Consider the following 27,312-nt stretch of genomic DNA (forward strand, 5'->3'; position numbering starts at 1 on the left):
AGCCGCCAAAATGGGCATCCCTCACAACACATACCGTCATAGTTGTAAACAACCGGAGAAAAAGGAAACAATCTTCCATATCCGTTGTGAATACTCTGCCCTATGGAAGGACATAATGTTAACCCTGGGCAAACCGCTGATCGAGAGTCTCGATCAATTGTCTGGCTTAGATATCAACAACTTAATAGTAGTTAATAGGGTTCTTAAACCGCACAGACAGGATATTGTATTGCTGTAAATAACTGTTAAACAATTTGGTAACGAGGATGTGGCAACAAAATGGTGCGGAAGCGCTAGCAATAATTTTAAAAGTTGTCTCGAAAAAATTCTGGAAAATTCGCTTCTTTTCGGCCTTCTAACTGTATATAACCCCTTAAAGCAATTGTAAAACACAAATTAAACGGTGCAACTTGCTTTTTATTTGTAGATCGTATATCATTTTTTCTTCTCGGTCATAATTCTGTGGAAAGGTACTGTGTATTACCGTGCACACATGCGTGCACATAATTTCGGCTTACATTATTCAGCTAAACAGCCGATAGCTTTCATTTATGAACAACAAACCAATGCAACACAATGTACTGAATACATGAATGGAAATCTCGTATATTTACATGTATTTATTTTTATTTCCAATCTATTGAATGCAATAAAATTCATGAAAATTTAACGCAAAATACTGCAATCTCTCTTAAACCAATTTCGAGATTTTGGCAATTTTGCGGTGACATTGTAAAGCAGATTTCCGATGAGGTGTAAGTATTAATTTTATAAGTGCATATGTGCGTACATACATATAAATATATATTAAATTTTCTACCTTTATTCCACTATTTCATAAGAGTAAATATTTAACTCAGATATTTCAATAAATTCCAATAAATTAAAACTGGAATGTGGGCGGCATTTTTTATTAAAAAAAAATACCATTTGTGCCAAAGTTATTCATTGTTGAAAATTCTCAATAGAAATAAAGGTCTAGTCCAGTTGAATGTCGGGCTAGCCGCATTGTATTGTTTAAAAATGCTCAAGATTTGTCCCCTAAATACTGAGGTTAAGAAATATTAAGTCAAGTAGCCGAATGGGTTGGTGCGTGATTACTATTCGGAATTCATAAAGAGAACGTAGGTTCGAATCTCGGTGAAACACCAAAATTAAGAAAAACACTTTTTAATAGCGGTCGCCCCTCGGCAGGCAATGGCAAACCTCCGAGTGTATTTCTGCCATGAAAAAGCTCCTCATAAAAATATCTGCCGTTCGGAGTCGGCTTGAAACTGTAGGTTCCTCCATTTGTGGAACATCATCACGACGCACACCACAAATAGGAGGAGGAGCTCGGCCAAACACCAAAAAGGGAGGGCCAATTATTTATATATATGTATAATTTTCCATCAGTAATTTCGTTTCAGCAATTTTGCATATTAAGAGTTCTTACTTCAATTTACCATCTGCTTGGTTGTGCGTGCTTTAGCGTACAAGTTCGGGTCATTATACTCATTATTGAATACGATTAACACATTTTTTTTTTTGGCGGTCAGGTTGAGTTAAAAATGCCTTCGCACCATACAGTAACCGTCGCTACTACGTGTGTGGTGATTCCACTAAAAATATCCCTCCTCTTCTCTTGGATTTTTCCCTCCACCGCGGGACTGCTTCCGCATTGCTTCGAGGTAGAGGGCCAAGACGGCGTCCTAAGAAGGACACTTACTTACTCACCCTGCGTCCAGAGTCGCCTGTTTTGAGAAAGCTATGCTCAATGCTCTTCAGCATAACTTTCCATTTCACGCTTCTTTTTCGGATAATTTCCTCCACAAAATTTGCAACGGCATTCCATTTTTCTTCGTGTATCATCATTTTCCTTCTACCCACGTTTTTAGATCGGGTATTAGTCTCACTGTTCATCTACCATACCGTTCCATCTTGCCTGCCAAAGTCTGAGCGTTTGAATACGATTAACACATCGGCTGAAAAGTCTCGGGCCTATCAAAGAAAACAGTTTTTTTTGTAGTCAAACTTCTTTACGCGCGTCAGAGTATAAATTCAAGGCCGCGACACACGAGCTGGCGTTACGAAAAACCGTCACGAAATGTATAAGCGTACAGCATACAAGCTGTTCTCTTTCTCCGCTTTGTGCGGTGCTTCATAGTCTCCCCACTCTGTTGTCTACCGCTTGCCACTCGGCGGTGCTGCGTAGTCTTCCCACTCTCTACGTACTTATTACAGAGTATACACACAAAATTTACACTAATACTATGCCATATACTGCAGCCTACGGCCTATGTCAAAAGAGGGACATCCGTATACACTCGCATGCGCGTGATATTGCGGGGACATGGAGACGCAGACGCCTAGACACGTAGAAAACGACGCGGATTTGTGTAGTCCACGTGTTCATCAAAATTATTATTGAATAATATTTAAATATATATTCAGTGAAAGTGAAGTTAAAATTTGCAAATTAATTTCCAGTTAGAACAGGTATGTATTGATAAATTTCTATAAATATACTATGTATGTCAAATTTAGTATCTATACGAAGAAATTTAATATCAGTATATTGTTACTATGAAAGATCTATCTTACACAGTTCACAGCTAATGTTGAGGAAAAACTCTGTGCCTTAGTAAATCCGATTCGACATCACTAATTTGAGTATTTGTAAGTATAAAAAATATTGTTGCTTTCCAATTTGGTATTACTATTTGTTATAGACTTCAATATGCCAAAAACGCCTGCTGAACGTGCACGAGAATAAAGAGCTCGGAAAAAATTGTCGAAACAAGAAAAACCGCCAGCGCAAACAGCAGCACAACGCAATCGAAAATTTAGGGCTCGATAGAAGACTTTAAGAAATGCAGTCGCCACTATAGGAGACGAATCCTCATCGCCGAATTTCTTTGAGCCAAGTGAATTACCCATAGTCAACCCAGGCAATCCACAACCCAGTACCAGCAGAGACGATGGTAACATATTGCATCAACATTTATCACAAACGAGTGGCCAAGCTGAGTTGGCTCAAGTTCCTGTTGAAAATACTGAGGGAAGAATAATTGTCGTTCAAGCCGACGTGCATTAGGCCAATTCATCGCAAACTCCAATGAATCCGACCTCAACTACATCCACAAAGACGAGGAAATTAATTCATGTAGTTTTGCTAGTGTTTTGATTAACTTGTGACACGCTGAGTTTTAGTCAACAGCGAGCAAATGCGGCACCTACTTTGAACAGAGCTTTCTTATTGTCAAATGTTCAGGCAATATATGTAGAGCCAAACATGTTTTTTTGATATCTTTACGATGCCAACTAACTCACGCATTTTCACTTTTCGATCATTAAAAACGATTTCGTTGATTTTTTTTATGTTTTCTAGTGTTACCGTACTTCCACATTTGGACGTCCACTGCGTTGTGCATCATCATTTGTCGGTGTCTCTACGACCACGTTTGAATTCAGCAAGCCATCGTTTTATTGTTCAAAGGCATTTCTTCCCACCAAGAAACAGTGTAAAATTAGAACACGAAATTCTCTTTGATCAATGCTTTTGCAAATAACAAAAGTAGCGCCCATCTTAGCACAATAACTCACGAACTATTGAATAGAATATCATGAAATTTTAGCAGCTGTCTTTTCGAGGTTAGTACTAACTGAAAAAGAGATGAATGCAATAAAACTAGTACCATCTATGTGTTAACCCCGAAACTTTTCAAGCAGTGTGTTATTCTTGCGACAGTGAATCAATGAACGAATTTAGTTGGCTCCACGCTGTTCACAAATAATTAGAATTAAGGATCTTTCAGTCCAGAATGTAGCTTAGACCACTAAAAAATCAAATTAACTCAAGAAGTGAAGCCACTTCCATCTACAACAAGTGACTGTGCGGATTCCATGCCGGACATACCACTAGACTGTACTTTTTCCTCGATGAAAGTGATTGCCATGTTACGCTCCTTAGAATTTCTCTATACTGCAGTGGCAAATATTTCAAAACAATTTTAAGTCAGATTATGACATCAGTACAGCTGACTTTCTAAATGTACATATGTATGATGTAATTATCCGATGCTGATGCACACATGAAATCGTGCAACTTTGAAAGTTATCCCTATATTATAGCTTCTACAGCCCATTAACTAGAGAGCGATCCGCGAGCTCCTGTGCTTCAAACTTTACACTCATTTATCTCGGAACGACTTTTTTCGGCCTGGCGTTGTTAAAAAAAAACACTATTCAACTGAATCGTCTGATATGTTCACAACATCAATGGCTATCGCCCGTACCAGAATCATATTATTATTTCAATTATTTCGTATTTTTTTGATTAAAAAACTGAAAAAAAACCGATTTTTAGAGTGTCAAATTCAAAACACCGCCGTTTTGTGAATCTTTTTTTATTCTAGTAGGGAACATAGTTACAGTTATACTGATTAATAATTTCTTTCGGTTTTTGTGTTTCAAATAAATAGAAGAGCCAAAATGGACAACACCGCCCAGGTGCAATTTTTCGTGAGGGTAAACTTCAGCGCCATTTTTAAAATTATTAAAGTTAAAAAAAGAATTTTTTAAAAAGAAGAATTTTTTTAATTTTTGTATGTAAAAGAAGTTAAATAAAAAGCCTAAATAATTTAAATATCGTTTTTTTCGTTTATCGTTTTTCTTTTTTTTTTATTGTAAAAAAAATTTCTGAAATTACCCTAAATTTTCGAGCTCTAGACCACCGGGACCCCTTAAGTGCCAAAAAACTGTGCTTCACTATTGCAATGGGGTAGGTACATCTCTATAAATTTTAGAAAAATGTGAGTAGCAACATTATATTGGAAACATTTTTTTATTTAATAAATGTAAAATCTATGTACAAATGTTGCGTTATTGCTAAAATGATTTTAAGCAAAAATGTTTTGTATTGGTGGCGGCAAATTAACTTCGCCCCAGTGGCAGCAACAATAACGGCCACTCAAGTGAACGAACTACAAATGCAGGATTTAAATAAAAAATTTCATTGGGGAAAGATTTCAGCAGTAGCTAATACCCGACTGTCAACCAATTCTCATCGAATTTAAAAGAATCAGCTGATTGGCTGACGTAGCAGAGATCATTACGTAAAAACTGAGATTGTGTTGGTGTCATACAAAAAAAAATAATAGTCCACGCTCATATTACTTCGCTGCCGTCCGAACAACGAATGATTGGACAAGTGTGTTTATGCGTGTGAAATGAGCGGCCAGATTTCCGCTGCCGAGTCTCATCATGCGGAAAAGATTTGTATAGGTGCGCTCTCTATCAGACCGTTACTCGGCTCTGAGCGAATGTGACGGAATCAGCTCATGGACTACCGTCACTTGGGAGATGTATACAAAAAAACCTGAGATTGTGTTGGCGATATATGGAAAAAATCTACCAATGGCACTTCGTTACCGTCTGAACAACGATGGATTGGTCGAGTGTGTGAATATGAAAAAAAAAATCAACACAGTCTCGCTTATGTTGATTCGTTGCTAATGAACAACGACTGATTGGATGAGTGGGTGAATGCATGTGAAATGAGCGTGCAGAATTCGGCTGGCGAAACCCCAAGTAACGTGGTAGCCAAAATTCGCTCACAGCTTTCTTTTTCCCCATAGTTTAAGAGCAAACCTGGTAAATCTTTCATTCTTGGAGTCTCATGGGACGTGGCAGCAGAATTTAGTTTCACAATTTTGTTTTTCACCACAGTTGATGGCGAAACCTGATCATCCATCATCTTTGAAAATTTTCCCTTGACGATTGTACCCCGAATTTTCAACCGATTTTGAAACAACAAACCTCTTACCATCTGCAGAAACGTAGATTTCCAATGGTATTTTTGGTTTCGAATAGAACCACCAAACGAACGCGGACAAAATTAATGGTAGCCTAGTAATTTTTGTTTTTAGTTGTATTGTGAATTGGAAATATTTTTAACTTTTGCTGTGTGTAATCGCTCATTTGCTGTAAGAGTGTTATAATCCTAAAAAAAGTGAGTTTAGAATCAGGATACCTCAGCTATGTCCAGATTTTCGATTATTTACAATAATTATTTCCTTACTTATAGGCCTGCACCAAATATGGACTAACATCGAACAACTTCCTTAGTGAAGTTTCCTCAGCCATACAAAAGTTATCGAGTTTACCCAATACGCTCTTCGATTGAGCGTTTGTTGAGTATTACGCGCGTCCCATAATACTTTTTAATGTATTTATTTATGAGGCAAAAATTTAAAATTTTTAATCTTTATAATTACTTTGCTCATTACGATTTTAATTATTATATATAGACATACTTATGCACATACTGCATTTACGCATACGGCTGACACGAAAAACTGGATACGATGTTGGGTGCAGTTTATTTTATAATACAAAAATGTGAATATGGAATTATTTCCATTGGTAGTTTTTTTTACGTGGCAGGTCACGATATCATTCTGAGGAACCATTAAGGTTACAATGACATTACTCTTTATGCTAATATCCCCAACTCACCTCTAAACGAGTGTTACCCAGAGAACGGCAGTCTGAAGTTGTGAGATGCTTGAATCGGATGCAAAATAATGGATCGGATCCGCAAACAAATGAATGACAGTCGGAAATGTTCTCCACTTTTATGGATATCGCTACAGAGCATACAGTAATTATGGAGGGAGAATCTCTGTTTAATCGTAACAACAGTAAAATCAAGAGAAAAGATGAGGCACCCCAAAACTAGTCGCGGACCACGGATTTGATGCCCAATGCTTTGACTATAGCGAAAAGCAAATAGCACAAGGGCATCTACCTACGCAAAGAACAATAAAACTGCAGAGGCTGTTGAACTTCCTGCCGAGGGATTCAGGTACTAGGGAGAGGCGCTGGGAAAGTGCATGAATATCGACGGATAAACGCTTTTAACGCTAAGATATCATCAAGCTCATCGTCAGCAAACTGATTGGACTATATCAGTTTGGCCTTAAACCAAGCCTCGATCTTGAGTAAATTACGAGGCAAGGCAATAAAATAAATCGGCAGGCAACAACTTTTTGACGGGATTAAAACAGCACGAAAGGGAACTACTTACTTATATGATTACTTTATGAGGGCCTTTCTCATGGCCGCCGTTGCCGAATGGGTTGGTGCGTGACTACCATTTGGAACTCATAGAGAGAACGTAGGTTCGAATCTCGGTGAAACAGCAAAATTAAGAAAAAACAAGCAATGGCAAACCTTCGGGTGTATTTCCGCCATGAAAATGCTCCTCATAAAAATATTTGCCGTTCGGAGTCGGCTTGAAACTGTAGGCCCCTCCATTTGTGGAATAACATCAAGACGTACGCCACAAATAGGAGGCGGAGTTCGGCCAAACACCCCAAAAGGGTGTACGCGCCAATTATATTTACATATCGCACCCTAAATACAAAAGGGTCAAAACTCAAAATTTTCCACACTCGAGCTTGACTTGTTTACAGTAGCACAGAAAACAAACTATGTGACATATCACGCTGAAATTTGCCATGTAAGCTTATAACAGTCCTACCAAAAAACAAAAAAATTATTTTTGCCATATGTCATCCGCGGACCGTTTTATTGATAACGTCTCGTTCATATTTGAGCAGAAGTACATTTTGAGTTGTGACGCTTTTGTATTTAGGGTGCGATATATATATTTCTCATGGCAGAAATACGCTAGAATGTTGCGATTGTCTGCCGAGTAGCGACCGCCATTAGAAAAACCGTTTTCTATGAAACCGTTTTCTATGAGATTGGAACTTGTGCACTTCCGAATGGTAGTCACTTATCAACAATTCCGCTGTGTAAATTACGTTGCGCAATATTGCCAGTAATTTAAAGAATTCATCCGAGATTTCAAACAGATCGACTTTTTATGCTACGAGCCGACAACTTCGACGTTAATGGTGCTTGGGGACAAATCGAAGGTATAAAGAATTTCACAGTGCATTCTCACAGAAATAATAGTCAAGGGACTTCAGGTTAATCAAACGGAGGCAAGAATTGTACAGAGAAATTTAGAGAGCAGGAATATATTTAAGGAAAGCTTTTTGAGTACGCCCAGTTCTATTAACAGGAAATTACAGATCTCTAGATGAATGCAGCATAGTCAAGCTGTGGTCGACCTCGTTGGTCGGCGCGATGTCACCAATCTGCTCTCTCAGAGCATCTCTTTCTACGAGCCATTTGTCACAACTATAAAATTTGTGTTCGGCGTTCTGCCGTTCTCGGCATGTTCTGAGGCATGAAATAGCCCACTTCTCCGAAATTCTTTCGAACCCATTTACCTATTGTAGGAATGATCTTCGCCGTCCATCTGCCACTCGATTCAGTATCGCATCGGTTTTGCTACCGCAGCATGGTTCGGCATCTCCGTCCCAAAGCATTAGTGGTGGCGTGTTTTTTCCTAGAATCCCGCGAATCCATTCGTTCCCAGGCCATGAGGTCGATAGGTTTCTTCCCACTGATCACAAAAACTGCTGCTCCTGAGACAGTGCAGTATCCTGAAGCAAATCAGAGTGCCGCTGCTCATTCTACATACAGGCGCGCCAGTGGCTTGCGCTTTGTCTTACAGTTTAGCGCATCTCCCCATATTTCGCTGCCGTACTGGATCATTGCGTTTGTGCTGGCCATGATCAGTCTTCTTTTACTTTGAGTTAGCCCACTGATGTTCGCCACTAGTCTGGTCAGTATTCCCGTGATTTTCGGTGCTTTAGTAGCCACGTCTCGTATCTGGGCCCAGAACGTAAGCCTGCATTCAACTATGCCCGGTTTTTGAGTTACTAGGGATGTGCCGCCTAGTTGCATGTTGACTTCGAGTGGCATGTGGCCTTGTTTCATAGGCATTACTTCGATCTTATGTTTGACGAGCTTCAGGCCATGGTCCTCAAGCCAAAATTAGGTCCTTAACATGACTTGGTTCAGCTTCCTCCTGGTGTACTCAGTATCTCGCGATCATCCGCTATCCTACCACGCCGCGTAACCCACGAGATGTGTGTCTTCTAGCAATTCTATAATCAGGATCTCAGATTCCAGAGATCGGGACCGAGAATAGATTCATGGGCTACGCCAGACGTTACCGCTTTAGTTTTCTGACCACCTGGTATGTCGTACAGAAGTCCTTCTTACTTCCTATTAAAATCAACATTTCACCAGCTGTTCTTTCGTATAAATTTCCAATTTTTTGCCCTTATTTTGCTGTGAGTAAATATTGAATTCGTTATAGAAGAATTACTACAATACATTTTTCCACCTTCTTATTCGATTACTCCCTACAGTAGATGCGAATTTAGGAAGATCGCTTTTGAGTCTTATAATATGCACACCGCTGTATGTTTGTACACTTTTTTGTATTGTTCTTTGGCTACGCATCAAGCGCCATTCGCGCGTGTTTTGTTTGTCGGTAAATATGTACAACATGAATTATCATTATTAATCACTGCCTGACAGCAGGATAAAAACATAAGACAGCGAAAATTAAAAAAAAAAAACTGATTGTAATGTAAAAGAACAAAACAGAGGGCCAAAACTACAAAACCCGTAAAGGTAATAAATACATATTTTTACAGGCCAGCCTAGCGAGAATACCTTGTACAGCTTAAACAGCGATTTCGTTGGAGAAGTTATTGCCCATAGCAGTGGCCCAAAGAGAATAATCCATCGGATTCGGTCTGGTGAATTTGAGGGCCATTTTGTGGACGTTATGAAGTTCGGGACGTTGTTTTTTAGCCATTCTTTGTACACTCGAGCTTTGTGAGATGGTGCCGAGTTCTGCTGAAACGTCCATGGTCTGCCACCGAAATGTTTGTCTACCCACGGCTTCAAAACAGCCTCCAGAATACTTTCCCTATCAAATTTCGCATTTACCTTGACGTTTGGAGCCCATCTGCGGTTATAGCAGCCTAAACCATTATCTGCTGCCTTCTGGTGGCCAATCGATGACTCAAATTATTGTATGAACGGCCGTTCAAATAAATCCTATCGTTTTGGGAGTTAACGAATTGCTCAATTTCTATAATTTTCTTGTCAGAAAACACAATGTTCGGAAAGCTTCCGCACAATGCTCCTTCGCTTTCTCAAGTCTCACTTGTTGCTGCTTTGGTGTGAGATCATACGCCTTCTGGATGTTGTAAGGCTTGACCTTGAGATCATTTTTCAGTATGCGGCGGTTGCTTCCATCAGATATTTTTAGTTCTTTCGCCAATTGATTAGCACTTCGTCGGGGATTTCGCTCAAGTCGCTACTTCACTTTTTGAACCATTTCACGTGACGTTGCAGTCTTTTGGTGACCACCTCTATGACGTTTCGTGATGCTACCGGTATCATTGTAACGAGTAATGGTGCGATAAACAAAAACTTTATTTACTTTAAGCTGCACGAGCTCACGAACAATCACTGGCGTTTTGATGTTATTCCACAAGTGGATGGACCTTCAGTTTTAGGTCAACTCCGAACGGCAAATGGTTTCTTGGGGCGAGCTTTTTCTAGGCAGAAATACACTCTGAGGTTTTCTAGTATTGAATCTCTTATTCACCTGTGTAGTTCCGAATGGTAGTCACGCACCAAGCTATTCGGCTACGGCGGCCGCCTTAAACAAACATACATACTTATAGTAAAGGGTCCGCCATATAACTTTACGGAATTAAAAATGCTATAAAAAAGAAACTACTCAATATTTTTTCAAACTGTTTTTTTTATTTTGAAGTACAATCCTTTCGGTTAATGATGGAACACAACTTCATTCATATGGCTGCCTCGGCTAGCCATGCACCATCCCATACGATCGGTCCAATTTTTGAACACATTTTCGTTTGTATGCGGCTGTATTTCAGCTATGACATCGCGTATGTTGGCCTTCAGTGCATCAATTGTTGCTGGTTTGTTGGCATAACACTGGTCTTTGACGGCACCCCAAAGATAATAATCCAACGACGTCAAATCGCAGCTCCGAGGCAGCCAAACGATATCAGAATTTCGGCTGATAACGCGATCTTCGAAGACAGTGCGCAAAAGATTGATCGTAGCATTCGCTGTGTGGCAAGTAGCGTCATCTTGTTGGAACCAAATGCCACCAATATCCTCCTCTTCAATTTCTCGGAACAAAAATTCGTTCAACATGACCCGGTAACGCTCTCCATTGACCATTGACCAATGATGCCTCTCGACCAAAATCCGCATCAAACAGTGACTCGTTGTGAATGCATCGGCTTTTCTTTGAGTGCGTGCGGGTTTTCTAAGCCCCAAATGCGGCAATTTTGCTTTTTAACATACCCGCCGAGATGGAAATGAGCTTCATCCGAAAAGATGATTTTTCGGTAAAAGTCTTCATCTTCTTCAAGTCGATCCCAAGCCCATGAAGCGAAGCGAAAACGCCTTGGGTGGTCGGTCCTTTGAGCGTATACACAACCATTTTCGTTCAGCGGAAGAATAAAATTAAATTTTTGTCAAATCAGATGACAGCTAAGTGTTACCATTCTTCAAATAATACCTAGTTCAAATCCGTAACGATAGATGGCGAGCCCTGTATATATTCGCATATTATTATAAATAATTTTTCAATTCGTTTCGTTGTAAAAAATATAGGAAAACCGATTGCATAATTGCCATAATCACTTGCCCTGTTAGTAATGTTCGAATCAGCTGACTGTGACAAGAGACCTTCAAAGCTTACAAAGCCCGAGAAACGTGGAGATTTGGCTACTCAGGCCTTCTGCGCTTTTCGATTTTTTACTGAGATGTGTAAATTATTTATTTTTTTTTAAATATATTTTGCGGCATATTCGAGTTCTGGTTTTACTTTATGTAGATCTCAAGAAACTCGAAATTTTCAAAAACGATTAAGAAGTTCTGAAGAAAAATTTTCGCTTAATATTTGTCTATTTAGTAAGCAGTCGTTAAGAAATTTTCCAGACTTCTTGCTATCCTTATCTAAAGTATGGTTTTTGTTGTTTGACAAAAAGAGCTGGGTCGCGTTTTTGAACAGCGATATCTGTGTGCTTCATTATTTCTCAAAGGAAAAGTGGCAGGAATGTCTAGTTCTTCTATGAACTGGTAAATATCGAAATTTCTTCGGCTCTACTATTTTTCACACAAGGAGAGGTCAGTGCTAGACCTTAATCAAAAATCTTTGTTTACCTATGTAGTTCCAATTTTTCCTGCCGGGCGGTTGTACTTTTTATTATTACTACTGCTGGTTTATGTTTTCGCAGCACTACCTACATACTTACATATAAAATATTTTTTCTCTACAAGTATTTTGTTTATTTTTGGCCTGGTGTTTTGATTTTTGCACCTGCGGCACTATAGCCGGCTAGCAACGTCAACAACGGTGGGCAGCAACTTTTCAATGCACCACTACCAGTGCCGCCAACCAGAGTGGGGGTACACGCGTCCAAATTACAATGGTAAACATTTTCATTTTGTTGGCATTTTTGTTATTATTTGTTGAATGACTAGCTGGAAGGGTTGGCCGGTCTGTCTTGTTGCCGGTCCGCCGGCCAGCCTTAAATACATAAAGATGCTATACACATGGACATATACATATACAGGGTGATATTTACATCCGGCGTTAGGAACTAGAACTATGGAATAACATCCATGATGTGACGGACATTGAGTTTAAGGTTAGATATTTAGAAAATGCGCCCGAACAAAGTTGGGAACCGAGTACAGGTGTTTGAGGCTTAGTTTTTCATTAGTTCAGTCTTTTCAGAGGAAATTCCGAGGCAAAAAAACAGAATTTTCACATTCAGGGTTCCGAAAATCCATGCGCCCATCTACAAAGAAAGACTGTTTGGTGGTTGATGTTAACGGTGCGGCATCAGTGGACCATTTCGAAAGCGATTTAAATTATTTAAAAGTCGCAGTTCAGTCGACATTCGATGTTTGTGGCTGACTTCGGAAATAGATTAATAATCCTATTTAATTCAAATTCTTCTATAATCGCTGTCATTTATTCTTACGAATTTGTATTTCTCTGCAATGCATTTATGTACATCCTAGACTATATAAATATAGCCAAAAATATAACCAAGAAGCTCCGATGCCAAACCCTCCGCTTGTAAGCTGCAACTTGACTACATTAGACTACTTCTATTTTGATATGGTTAAGGATAAATGTTTCACCAATCACCCAAAGACAATTACATGGTGAAAAAAATTCAGGCCATTAAGCGGCTCTTAGCGAATTTCAAAGAATCAAGAGTTGGCTGACGTAACTGGGGTCATGACAGTGGGTTGTTCAGGAAAAAAATGAGTGTTGGGGATATACGAAAAAAAAAAAAAAAAAACGCAGCCAGTCTTCATTTATTCCGTTGCTGTCTGAGTGTGAAGGTGAAATGGGTGAAGTACCACTCTGGCACTCCCTACGTAGCACTCAATCACCGTTTTGATACCATTATGAGACCTCCAGCAGTCAGATATCCACAGAAAGCCAGAGTTTTTGATGTAACGGAGAAGATTGATGGGATTTAGGTTGGAGCACTGCAGCAGACTGTTGAAAAAGGATTATCTAGTGAACTTAATCATCTAGCTGCCAGATCCGGACATTTACAGAGAAAGTACTCAACAGCCTTCTTCTACGAAAGGTTCCCACAGCCTCTGCAATGGGGATTAAATGGTAAACCTAGCTTTTCTGCGTGTGTGTCGATCGACCATTGATCTGTTAACATAGCTACGAGTTTGGAAAATGAATGGCGTGGAGTCCCCAGGGCTTTTTGAGTCCAGAGTCTGTTGTAATGGGACCAAAGGATTTATGAAAGAGAACATGAAGAAATGGAACTCCATCTTTTCTACCCTTTCCTGAGAAATAAGTTGTGCAGTTCCCTTAACAACAGTCGGGGAAATGCCGATGACTGTGTAGGAGATCTCCGAGACCAATGCAGTCGGCTCCTTCCTGACAAACTCATCAGCAATTTCATTTCCTCCTATGTTCCTATGTCCTGGAACAAAGGTGAGAGAAATTTCACTTGTACAAACAAATTATTTTATCTCCGCCTTACAGAAGTTGAGCAGTTTGACTACGCACGATGGGTACGTCTGAATCTTGATCGCGGCTTCACCATTTGAAAAAAAAAATAATATCTCTCTCGCTCCCACGTTCCCTAAGCATTTTGCAGGATCGCAAAGACTTCTGCTTAAAAATAACGAAATAGGTAAATTGGCTGGTTTAGAGAAAACACTTGCTCCGACTTCCGATTCCATGTTGGGGCCGTCACTGAAGACAGATGTATCAGTTTCGATACAGAGTTTCCTCTCATTTCAATCCGGTCTCCTTGGAAGGATTGTCCTGATACGACTCTCAAAATCCATTTCTTCGATAGAGAGATCAGTACGAAGTTCAGAGAAATGCGGTGTTAACTGCTTAAACTGGGGCTGGGGGTCTATAGTTCAAACGAGAAAGTCATTGCCGAGGCAGAAGCATATTTTGGAGAGTTCGACAAATCCTATTTTTCCGGCGGGGTTAAAAAATGGTCGAACACTTCTCGTATTACTAACAGAGGACTATGTTGAAAAAAATTTTAAATGGTGCCTTCGTAAGATATCTAACTTCCGATCAAAGCTGGAGAAAGTGGTTATTTGCTCTGGGATGACGAGTGTGTGAATACTTATGAAATGTGCAGATAGAACTCTCCCGCCGATCACCCGATGGCGTGGCAGCCGAAGTTATTCGTTCAATATCGTTTTTCACCCTGGCTGAAGGCCAAATCTGTTAATCTATCATTCTTGACACAATTCAAGAGTTGAAACATGAAATTGAGGTTGTATAAGATAAGTTAGTGGCATAAGTGCCGAAACTCGCAAATTTTACTGAAAAATGTTGGTTGATGAAAATTTTATTCAATGAAGAGGTTTGAACTTTCCAATAAAAAATTTATTGAACATCAAGCATTTTTTATTTATAGCCGAATTATATTCCAAACACTAGATGGATCACCTTGTAAGATATACATATGTATGTACTGATATATGCGTGTGCTTGAGTGCCGTTTGAATGTGTGAAAATGTGCAAATGCTGCATTAAGCAAATATGTGCACAACACGCTGCCGCCACTGTTCATAATTGCTTAGGCCCTTGCCGCTCTCGATAATTTTAAGGCCACACCACAGCGCAGCAGGAGTACCAGCAATATGGAGCTATGAATTAATCCAAAAGGACGGGACCTGTTTTGGAGATCCTTTGGGCACAAACGCAAAGAGTTTTGGTCGTTTATTTGATATTTTGTTTTATCGAAGCGCACGCACACTTCCATACGTACATAATTATGCAGCAATACACATAATGTACACGTGCTTGCCTTTTGTATTCAAATATTGGCGAAATAAGTATACACACATCCACGAATTGGGAGCAACAGCGTAGCAAATACCAAAAACTAACAATATAAACGCCTCCCCTCGGAGGCCCAGCGGGAAGCACAAGCATATAAATACATACATATATGCATGTGTATATGCATACAAATGTACATACATACATACACATATATACACACATATATATACAGATGCTTAATGTGAATGTACATTTATGCTTTGAAGTGAAAAAATACTCATTCGATGATTTATAGTTTTTTCATTGTATGGGTACCAGGAAATTGCCAATGTTGTTCAATGAATATCCCTGCTACAATGTAATAATAGTAATAACAAATATTTACACAATTTCCATAGAAAATTTATAACATATCACATTTTTTGTTCTTCGTATCAGAGAGGAAATTTGAATGCCTCGGAACGATGCTGTTGAAAATAAATGTGTGAAATGTGTGTATGTGTACGTGTATGTGTATGTGAGTATGTATATTCTATGAATAAAGGTGCCCCACAAAAAACAGTTGCTGTTTTTTCATCCAAAAATTGGGTATATATAATAATTTTCATCTAAAATAATAGTATTGGCCCAATAAATGGTTATTTCTTATTAATTTGAATATGTCGATGTATTTAAAATGAAATAAATTGGGTGCAGATCTCTTAAGCATACATTTTTCATCAACTAACGGCATTTAATCGGAAAAAATGCTTTGTAATTTACTTTTCGTGAAAAATTCGGTTTTTATAGGCATTTTCAACACGGAACAACGCAGAAATAACCTTGTGATGGCCAGCAATGTTGGTGGAAACCGTGGAAGATAAAAAAATTTACGATTCAGTATGAAAAAATACCCTTTTTTGTCACGGGGAAAAGATTTTTAGAGCTGCGCTATTTAACAGATCGTTGCTCGGCTCTCAGCGAATTTGAGAGAAATAGCTAATGGGCTGACGTCACTTGGGGTATGTTAAAAAAGTGAGATCATATTGGTGATGCACCAAAAAAAAATCAACCAGTGACACTTCGTTGCCGCCTGAACAACGAATATGAATACAAATCAACACAGTCTCGCTCAAGTTGCTTCGTTGACGAAAAGGTTTTTAGATGTGTACTACCTAGCAGTCGGTTATTCGGCTCTGAGCGAATTTGGCAGATATGCCGACGTCATTAGTTTTGTGTTTCACAATAATTAGCTTTAGCTTAGTATGACGCAGAATCCAAAGATCCCCTGAAACATTTTTTTTTTTCACCATACCTAACAAGCAAACCTGGTATCTATCTATCTTCTTTGATGAATAACGACTGATTGGATGAGTGTGTGAATACATGTAAAATGATCGTGCATAACTCGGCTGATGAATCACTCCCATCACGTGGCAGCCAAAGTTCTACCTTTTGTTTTTTTACCATAGTGTATGGTCAAACCTGGTGATCTATCATCCTTGGCTTGTGTGAATAGTTAGTGAGCCGCCGTAGTTAAATGGTTGGTGTCTGGCTTGCAGTCAGTAGTACCCGAGTTCGTAACTCACTGTGGGCACGAAACATTAAATGTTAGAAAACGTTTTTTTCCCAATAGCGATCGCCTTTCGACAGACAATGGCAATCCTTCGATTATATTTCTGCCATGAAAAAGCTCCTCGTAAAAATCCATCTGCCGTTCGGGGGCGGCATAAAACTGTAGGTTCCGCCATTTGTGGAAAAACATCAAAACGTACACGACACATTGGAAGAGGAACTCGGCCAATGGCCTAATAAATGATGTAAGTGCTAATTTTGTTGTTGTTGTTGAATGAACCACCTACTTGTATAAATTGTATTTAAAGTATTGGTTATTTTTATGTGACACACACTGCATATTGCAATTGTTCTAGACTTATAATAAATGAAATAAACAAAATATCGAATAACCACTGCAAAAAATACTTTGTGGAAAGAGCGACAGCCAGAAAAGAAGAAGCCTCGCGCCGCTGATATGGATTGGCGGCGTAGATGAAGGCGTAATTTAATTTTTTAATTTAATTTATCCTAGTAGGTGGTCCAATGACCGACACTGCGACCTAAAAGATCTTTTGTGTCAAGCTACCTAATTTAATATGGATGATCCTTCTGATCATCCGCGAAAGTTGCCCGACCACTACATCAGGTTCTAGTTTGCCTAGTTGTTCTCTGCCTTTGGAAAGGAGTTGGTTGAAAGCCATGTTCTTCCAACAATTTTTCTGCTATACGTATAAACCTTAGTATATCTGTAATAGGAGCTTTCTTTATTTCTTCCGGATCCAGTTGATCACGGTGGAAAATTTGCATTCTGGTTCTAGCCAGTGCAACGCACTCGCACAATAAGTGCTCCGTTGTTTCATCATCTTCAAGACAGAGTCTACACTCAGTGTCCCTGAGGAGTTGAATTCTGTTAAGATGATAGTTTAGATAGTAGTGGCCCGTAAGAAAGCCTACTATTTTCCTGATATCTACTTTTCGTAAGTTATTCAGTTCCTTTTTGTAGGTAAAGGGTCTAACCAACCTCTTGGCTTGACGAAGTTTCGGATTATTTTCCCAGTAAGCTATTCTGAGAGTATGTTCCCACTGGTCTACCCTGGATTTAGCTTCCGCCCAGTTGATACCACAATATGGTTCTGGTCCTATAAGGTCTGATGTCGATCCAGCCCTTGCCAGTTCATCAGCAATTTCGTTACCCTCGATTCCAGAGTGACCTGGAACCCAGCAAAGTACAACCGTATTTTTTATACTTAATTTTTGAAGATTGTTTACACATTCTTCCACTAGTCTCGACTCCAAAGAGTGAGACATTAGTGCTTTCAGTGCCGCTTGGCTGTCCGAATATATAGTTATGTGGGCCCCTTTGATACCCCTTTTTAGATTTGTCAGTGCACAGATCGAAATCGCTTGGATTTCGGCCTGGAAGACACTGGGCCATTTGCCCATGGGTTTTGAAATTTTTGTGTTGGGTCCAAAGATCCCGGCACCAACTCCAGTATTTGTTTTTGAACCATCAGTGAACCATATTAGACTTTTTGGGTTAACCCAAGGTCCTCCAATTTCCCATTCATCACGGTCTGAGATAATTATCTCATAATTTCTATTGAAGACCCGTTTCGGAATCATGTAGTCTGTTACTGAACAGCTAATATCCTTATCCGGTATTTTTCTTAGAATACTCATATGACCAAAGTCACTGTATTCCTTATTTGACAAGATTTGCATTTTTAGTGCATTTCTGGCTGCACATTTCCATATGAATATATGCAGTGGGGATAGTCCTACTATCGCTTCAATTGCGATTGTGGGACAGTTTCGCATGGCACCTGTTATAGACAAACAGGCCTGCCTTTGAAGACTTGCCAGTAATTTCTTGGCTGTTTCTTGTGTGGTTTTGGGCCACCAAACAAGGGACGCATAGGTGATGATTGGTCGAATCATCATTGTATACATCCAATGGATCATTTTGGAGTCAATACCCCATGTTCTCCCCAGGAGACTGCGACATGCCCACATGGCTCTGGTGGCTTTATCTATCACCGATTTAAGGTGAGAGTTCCAATTTAATCTTTTATCCAGAACAACTCCTAAATATTTGACCTCATTGGAATAGTTTATATTTGTTCCTTCGACAGTAATTGAACCAAGGTCCAACTTATATCTGTTTGTGAAGGGTACAATAATAGTCTTGCTGGGAGATGAAGGCGTAGGTTTCTTATAATTTCGAACACTCAGGCACGAAACCGAGACAATTGGATGCATATGCTGCATCAGGCGACCCAACCCGACCAGGATTGTCCAGCAAACAATGATGATGACATGGATTGCCCACTTCTGTTTCAAAGAATTCATTTACTATAAGGTTTGTCTGTCGTAGAGGTTTGTCATTCTAACTAAATAAGTTCAATACAAATTATGCTCGTAAGGCTCCTGTTGAACGTTCACTTCGTCATTTTAATGAGATCTCGAACTCGGCCACGCTAGATTTCTCAATATCCCAGAAAGAATTTGCTGTATGTATTTTTCTGTTATAAATATTTTTTAGTTTATTTAGACGTCAGTTTGTAATTTAATTATACAAGGTGGCGCAAAACTAATTATGCAATTTGGGGTTTGAATAATTCTTTTACTAAATAAAACAAAAATCGCTATGAGTAATAAAAGTCTTTATTTTGATCTTTACGCATTCCATTGCTTGTCTGTTAGCCGTTGTCTAGTTCACAAGCTTCAAATAAAGGATGATCAATTTAGAGATGTCGGATTTTAATTTGGTTGTGCAACCTTTATTACTTTTGTGTAGAATCATTTATGATATTTATTTTTTAAAGATAATCATGGCGCTATAGCATTCGCCATTCACTGTTACATTGGCGCCAGCCTCGTCTTTGAAGAAATATGGCCCGCTGATTCCTCCAGCCCATAGGCCGCACCAAACGGTTGTTTTCAATGAATGTAATGGTTGCTCTTGAATTGCTTCAGGTTGATCTTCAGCCCAAATACGACAATTTTGCTTATTGACGTAACCATTAATCCAAAAATGGGTCTCAGCGCTGAATGGTTATGTACACTACAGGTTGACCTGAGCGCCCGATGAATACTTTTCACAGAGCGTCGATTATATAATTATCGATTCGTATTGCAGTTGTACGATTTGTAAATGTTGTTGAGGCCTAAGTCTTTCCATGATGAAATGTCAATGAATACTGAAACAAATTATGTATTTAGTTTGACAGTAGTCAGGAGTGATCTGTCAAAAAAATCCTATTGGAAAAAGTACTTCGAATCTGATCACCCCTTATATCAGCTCAGTCCATAAGTTTGTGGGTTTTTCAAAGATGGTTTTAAAATGAATAGAAAAGATGTTTAAAGTATTTATTAATCAATAATATATTTTCCTTCATTATTTACAATGTCTTCCCAACGTTAGGCAAATTTTTAATTCCCTGCGCAAACAATTTTTTGTCCTTGGAGCCAAAATACGCTTCCATATCCCTTTTTATAGCTTCTTTTGAGGAGTAGTTCTTGCTACTCATATGGGATTGAAGTCCACGGAAAAGGTGATAATCACAAGGTGCAATATCCGGAGAGTATGGTGAATGCGGCATTAGCTCCCATCCGAGCTCGTTCAGCTTGCCTTATGTTTGCCTTGTATGAGGTCTTGCGTTGCCGTGGTGAAACAAAACTTTGCGTCTATTCACTAAAGACGGTCGATTTTTGTTAAGTGCCTCACTCACGTTTGATAGCTGATGGGAATAATAATAAGCAGTTATCGTCTGGTTTGGTTCCAGAAGTTCATAATATACAATACCGGCCATATCCCTCCAAATAGACAGGAGAATCTTCTTATTTATCTAACCATTGGCGTTCGCGAACAGGATTATTGTAAAGGACCCATTTTTCATCACCAGTAACGATACGGTTTTAATTCTCAAGCCGTTGCAGCAGCTAAGACCACACATTCACTCTCTGCTGAAGGTTCGCGGCGGAAAGTCTAAGCGGAACCCATTTTCCCAGCTTTGAAACCTTTCCCAACTTAACTAGGTGCCTGTGAGCTGTTCCCTGCGATGAATTTAACCTCTGAGCTATCATATCGACTGTCAAATTTGGCTCAGCTTCCACGAGTTCGAGCAAGGCGTCGGAGTTAAAGACTTCAGGACGACCAGCGCGCGGGGCATCCTCCACGTCGCAGTTACCACTTCGGAATTTTGAAAACCACTTTTGCGCAGTCCTTACACTCACGGTATCCTCTCCGTGAACAGTGTTTATTTCTGCAGCAGCAGCTGTTACATTTTTACCACTTTTATAAAAAAAAAATACAAATACAATCCGAAGATCCCATTTTATTTTTTAACAACACGTGCAATCCGCGATTAAAATCACTTGTTGAATGCACAATATATCAAAGAAAATATGAATAGTTCCGTTATATTCCGCGAATCATTTTTTGTATGCAAAAATCGTGCAAAAATGAAATTATGGGTAAAATACGCACCAACTTATGGACTGACCTGATTATATGAAAATTTCAAATCTTACGATTGGGTGATTAACTTTGCGCCACCTTGTAAAATAAAGTGAAAACTGCGACAGATTTGTCTGCGATTGGGATACTTAACTGGGTAAACCTCATAAAACAAAGAAAAAACTACGAATGCTTTGGTTCAAATTAAAACAATGAAAGCAGTTTTAGGTCCATATCAAAAAGGAGGAAAATTTAATGATAAGAATTTTAAGCGCTCCCCATGTAATCCTCCTCTATATGTACAAGTATTTTTACATTTTATCATTGTCACTACTCTTAAATGCAATGCATTTTAGCTTGCTTCAAGTACGTTTAAGTACAATTTTTTTCCAATCCATTTAATTTGTAGTACATTTATCTGAAACAGAAACCAAAACAAATCCTTATAAAACGAATTGTATTTGCACTTACACACACATACCCGTACATATTTACACACCTATTATATGCGCATACATAGACATACATAAAAAATAAAAAGTAACAAAATGAAAGTAGCAGCATGGCAAGAAAGGAATAAAAACGAAAATAATGGCAATTTTCAAATTTAGCATGTATTGCATTCTATTCTGTGCTTAAGTGTGTATGTATGTGTGTTTGTACATTGGTAAGGATACGTACGTGAAAGCTATTGGAGCCCAGTGGCTGGAGGCTGTAGTAATGGGGCAATTGGCATGCAGCAAGTGCAAGTCGGTAGCAAATAGCTGGCAGCAACAACAACACCAAAATAGTCATATGCGTACGTTTGAGTGCAGGAACGTTTGTGGCTTACAGCATTCAAACACTCTGCTCTCCCTGCAGTAAAGACGATAGTTGTGACTCCGCTTCAAATGTAGGAGCGCCAGTAAGGGTTAAGCTAAAATTCTGTCTTGTTAGTGTTGTATGCAGTCTAAGTAGAATTAGCTCAAAACAAGAAAAAATGCAGGCGAAGTGCCGTACTGGTAGCGACGCAGATTAGGGTCTAGTTTTAACTTTGAGATAGATCTTTTTTTACTTTAAGGAAAAATTAAACTCATTTACGACAGTTTCTATATATATTCCGTCAAAAGAGTACCGTAAAAGTAAGTCCAGACATCAAAGTACCTCTTAAACGCGTTTGAAGAGATCTTCTTCAGCTCTTTCAACGGAGTCTGCGGAGTGGCTATTTAAGTTTTGGAAAAGGAAAAAGTCACAGGGGGCTTACTCACCCAAATACTGTGGTTGTTCGATGATATTTGTCGAGTTTTTGGTCAAAAAAGTGTTCAAAATATGAGCCTTGTAAGACGGTACGTTATCATGGTGCGAGTGATAGTGAGTTTTCTTTCCACAAATAGGGCCGTCTCCTACGCACATTCTCCCCCAAACGTCGCATAACTTCCAAATAATATTTTGAACCCTTCTGCCCGTCCTAACGTATGGCGCAGAAGCTTGGACGATGACAACATCCGATGAAGCGACGCTTGGAGTGTTCGAGAGAAAGATTCTGCGTAAGATTTTTGGACCTTTGCACGTTGGCAACGACGAATATCGCAGACGATGGAACGATGAGCTGCATGAGCTTTACGACGACATAGACATAGCGCAGCGAATAAAGATCCAGCGGCTACGTTGGCTGGGTCATGTCGTCCGAATGGATACAAACGCTCCGGCTCTGAAAGTATTCGATGCTGGTGGTAGCAGAGGAAAGGAAGGCCTCCACTGCGTTGGAAAGAGCAGGTGGAGAAGGACTTGGCTTCACTTGGTATGTCCAATTGGCGCCGGTTAGCATGAGAAAGAAACGACTGGCGCACTTTGTTAAACTCGGCCAAAATCGCGTAAGCGGTTATCGCGCCAATTAAACAGAAGAACCCTTTGGAGCAAATTCTGAGTGCACAACACCTCGATAATCAAAGAAAACGAGTAGCATGACCTTCACTTTTGACCCACTTTGACGTAGTCAGCCGCCTGCGGACCATTCAGCCGCGTGCTGACTAGCTTGGACGTCAAACTCATATACCCACGTCTCATCACCTGATGCGCTCGATATACGCTGGGTCCGAATTCACTTGCTCAGCCACCTTCATATCATAGGCAACCTTCTTCCGATGAATTTTTTCAAAGAAATTCAATTCTCTTGGAACGAGACGCGTCTTGGAGTCTCATGCTCAATTTATGGGGTAAAATGTGGCGAATTGATTCGTGAGACACGCTAAGGTCACGAGGTACCTCCCTCAAACTTAAATGATGGTTTGATGATTTTCCAGCTCCATTTCCTTGACTTTGTCGTCGTTTTCATCTGTTGAAGACCTTGATTGGCGACAAGATCGGGGCAAACCTTCTACGACTTCTCGACCCTCTGCACAAACCTTATACCACGAGTTTTTGGTAAAGCACACTCGTTATAGGCTTTCTGCAACATTTTCAACGATTCGGCACACGCAATCTCGTTCAAAACATACAATTTAAGACAAGTTCTTTGTTCGATATTTTTATTGCTAGTGAAAATCGCAGAGCACACCTGCGGTTGACTGATATAATTAAATGCCAAAAACAAGCTAATTGACAGACACTAAGGAGGGCAATTGTACCAACATTACAGCAAAAAAACAAGTTTAGATATGCTTGCATGTGTAACGCGCGCTTTTAAAATGAAGACTTCTCGATATCGTTTTGACAGAATGTAAAGTTTAATCAAACTCATCATTACTGGAGGCGAGACGCGGGCTTATGAGTAAGAGACGAGAGATCAGCCGAGTGAGTAGAATGCTCCGAATGACCAAAAAACCATGCCGTTTATAGTCAAAAAAGAAAGCGATGCTCACGGTTTTTGAGGATTACAACGGTATTCTATGCCTAGTATGCGATATATTTCTTTCAGCAAGATAACGCAACGATCCCTATCCCACGGAGTAATAAAGTGGTTTAGGCAGCAATCGATTTCTCTTTCGCAGTGGTTAGCATGTAGCCCCAATTCGATTCCCATGGGGCATCTCGGATCGCAGAATTTGTAATAACAACTCTCTACTTTTTGTACAATTACGGAGTGCAAATTGAAGACTACGAAAGTTTGGGCTGAAATTAGTGCGGTAATGCCTCGATACTTAGTAAATGTGGAAGCCAAAAAGAATATTTGAACTGATTTAAAAAGATGAAAAATCCAGCAAGATTAGACCAGTATATCGTCTGCTATCATTGCTTCAATAATTAAGTCTTTCAAGCAATGACAATTAAGTCTTTTCAGGATAAAGGAAATATATAAGTTTTGGGGAAAAAGGAATCCAATATTTTCCCGTAACATTTTTTGCGCAAATGGTTTCAAACTGCTTTATGCTCGATCTTTAGCTCCTGGGCGATGCTACGACTACTAGCCCGCCGGTTAACTTTGATTATTTGTGTGATTTTATCGACATTTTCTACGACGGGCCTACCTGTGCGAGGTGCATCTTCAACATCAAAAATGCCTGAACGGAATCGACCAACCGATTGGGTTTGGCGGCTGCCGTAGTCTAGTGAATGTGTGTTTTTGTAAAATAAAAAATGTCATGTCAATGCGGTCGGTTGTATAGGTCCTGTCGTCATTTGCGTGTTGTAGTTCAAAGTATATGTATAGGTATTTGTGCAAAGAACTTCAATGTCAATAGCAGCGTGTTGCATTCTCAATTTTCATATTTTTATGTGCACGTAAATTCCATTCGTATTAAATTCAAATTCATAAAAAGCAACCAATTTCATATTACTTTTTGTAGTTGTATTTGTAGATATATAAGGGAGTTTCTACCATTTCCTTGAATAAAAATGATACGAGTATGTGTATGTATGTGTGTTGTGATGCATGTGTTTTCAGCTGAATTGGATTGTTAAAATGTTTACATAAATGTATGTATGCATATGACAAAATACACTCTGTTGCAAAATTATACGTCCGATCAGATACTGCCAACCACTGCAAGCCGGTAAGTGTTTCGATGACACATTTTTCAGGTAACTGAAGCGATACAACTTACAAAAAGGTACTGTATGAATCGAGTGTTCTTTAAGAGCTCGAGCACTTGAAATGATAATACAAAACAGAAATGTTGTTGGAATGAATTTGTTTCATTATAATCTGGTCGATAATTTCATGGTATTTATTTTTTTGAAAATGATATCCGGCATATGTTCGTCGCATCTATGACTACTTTTTCCAATTAATCTGGCCGTAAGGCGTCAATGGTGGCTTGAATATTGCAATAAATCGATCGATCGGTAAGTTGCGCTATCTTGGTGGAGCCAAATGGCGCAGATGTTTAGCTGATTAATTTTTGGCTCAACAGCGCTCGCCATTCAGCGTAACGCCATTCTTGACGAACGATGTTAAGTGCCCGTATTTTGGTTGGTGTTGGAAATTCAATGGCTTTTTCATTATATTCCACATCTGCATCGGTGTCATACTCAATACGAGTTTCTGCTTTTGCATCTGAAAGATTTTCCTCATATGGGGCGCACTTAGGACTTTCATCTGAATCTGCCGGAAGTGGTTCCACGTACTCAATTCATACATCACAATTTGACATTGCCCAAGAAGACGTACTTTCGGTATGTTTCAATCTCTGTTTGACCAAGGAGAGACATTTACATAAGCGTCTCTTGTACGTCAAACCACTGGTTTGATACAGTCCAAGCCATACACAATTGGTTTTTGAGAGAGCGCAGTTGGTTGTAACCGGTTACGAACGCGTGATCGTGAGTGACCTCATGTCCGCCTTATGCCACGGGCTAAAGAACTATCTATTAATGCAGAACGGATAACCAATTAGGTTCCACTACTTGAGGCATCATTTGGTTTCTCATTATTGAATCCGCTCTAAATTTACCCATTAAGTAAATATTTAGTAGATCATGAGGAGCGGATCAGCTAAGAACACGGAATGCTTCTGGTTCTATGAAAATGTTCGCTGGCCCTCCTGTTGTAAGCTCTTGCCCAACTATGCAATACAGCATTTTTCCCCCGTGTTCAGTCCTCTCGGCAGCATAGGGCCTGGACAAGACTCTTCCATCTTACACGGTTCTGTGCTGGTGTTTTTGCATCGTCCCATGTCGGCATCTGCTAGTTCGCGCAGCATCGACCTTTTTGGTCGACCGCGACCTCTGCTCCCTTGCGGGTTCCCGTCAAGTGCCATCCTCGTGATGCTATATGGTAGTTTTCTCAAGGTGTGACCTATCCAGCGCCACTTTCTGCGTTTGATCTGCCTAAGGATGGTTTCCTCGTTCGTTAATCTCCACAGTGCTTCATTATTGATGGTGTTTGGCCAGAATATTCTGCAGATGATGCGGAGGCATTTGCGGATGAAGGACTGTAGTTTCTGTGTGATGGTGTTAGAGACCAACCATGTTTTGCTTCCGTACAACAATACGGATTTTACGCATGAGCCGAATATTCGTAGTTTAGTGCGCCTGGAGATTTTCGAACTACCCTAAAGTGTATGCATTCGCCCGAAAGCCGCCCTTGCTTCATTTAGCCTTCAGTTGACATCTTTATCTGCTCCACCATCTGCCATGATGATTCAGCCGAGGTAGCAGAAGCTTTCAACAAATTCCACTGGGCATCCGACTAGTTAGTCTACCTTTCAACTCAGTGCCAGCCATATTGCACCTCGTTTGATAGTGTCAAAGGCCTTCTTAAAGTCTACGAAGAGCATGTAGAGCGCCACTTAACTGATTGATCTACTATAATTCGAACTGTGTTCGCTTTGGTGAGGGCGAAAACTAGCTTGGTCGTCTCTTAAGGAGCGTTCGATATATTTGAGCCTGCTTTGTATGATCAGTTTGTAGATGGTTTTAAGTAGGGTTATTCCTCGCCAGTTGCCGCAGTCACGCAGATCGCCTTTCTTGGGCATCTTCACTATCATGCCTTTTGTCCCAGACGGCGGTGATGTGGGAATGAAGAATTCTCGCTGATACTTGCGGGTCGGCAGTCATTAGTTTAGGCTGTATGCCATCTTCGCCCGCGCTTTTGTTGAGCTTCAGCTTCTTAATTGCATCCTTAATA

Source organism: Anastrepha obliqua, chromosome 5 (genome assembly GCF_027943255.1).
Source record: "Anastrepha obliqua isolate idAnaObli1 chromosome 5, idAnaObli1_1.0, whole genome shotgun sequence".
Taxonomy (NCBI): Eukaryota; Metazoa; Arthropoda; class Insecta; order Diptera; family Tephritidae; genus Anastrepha; species Anastrepha obliqua.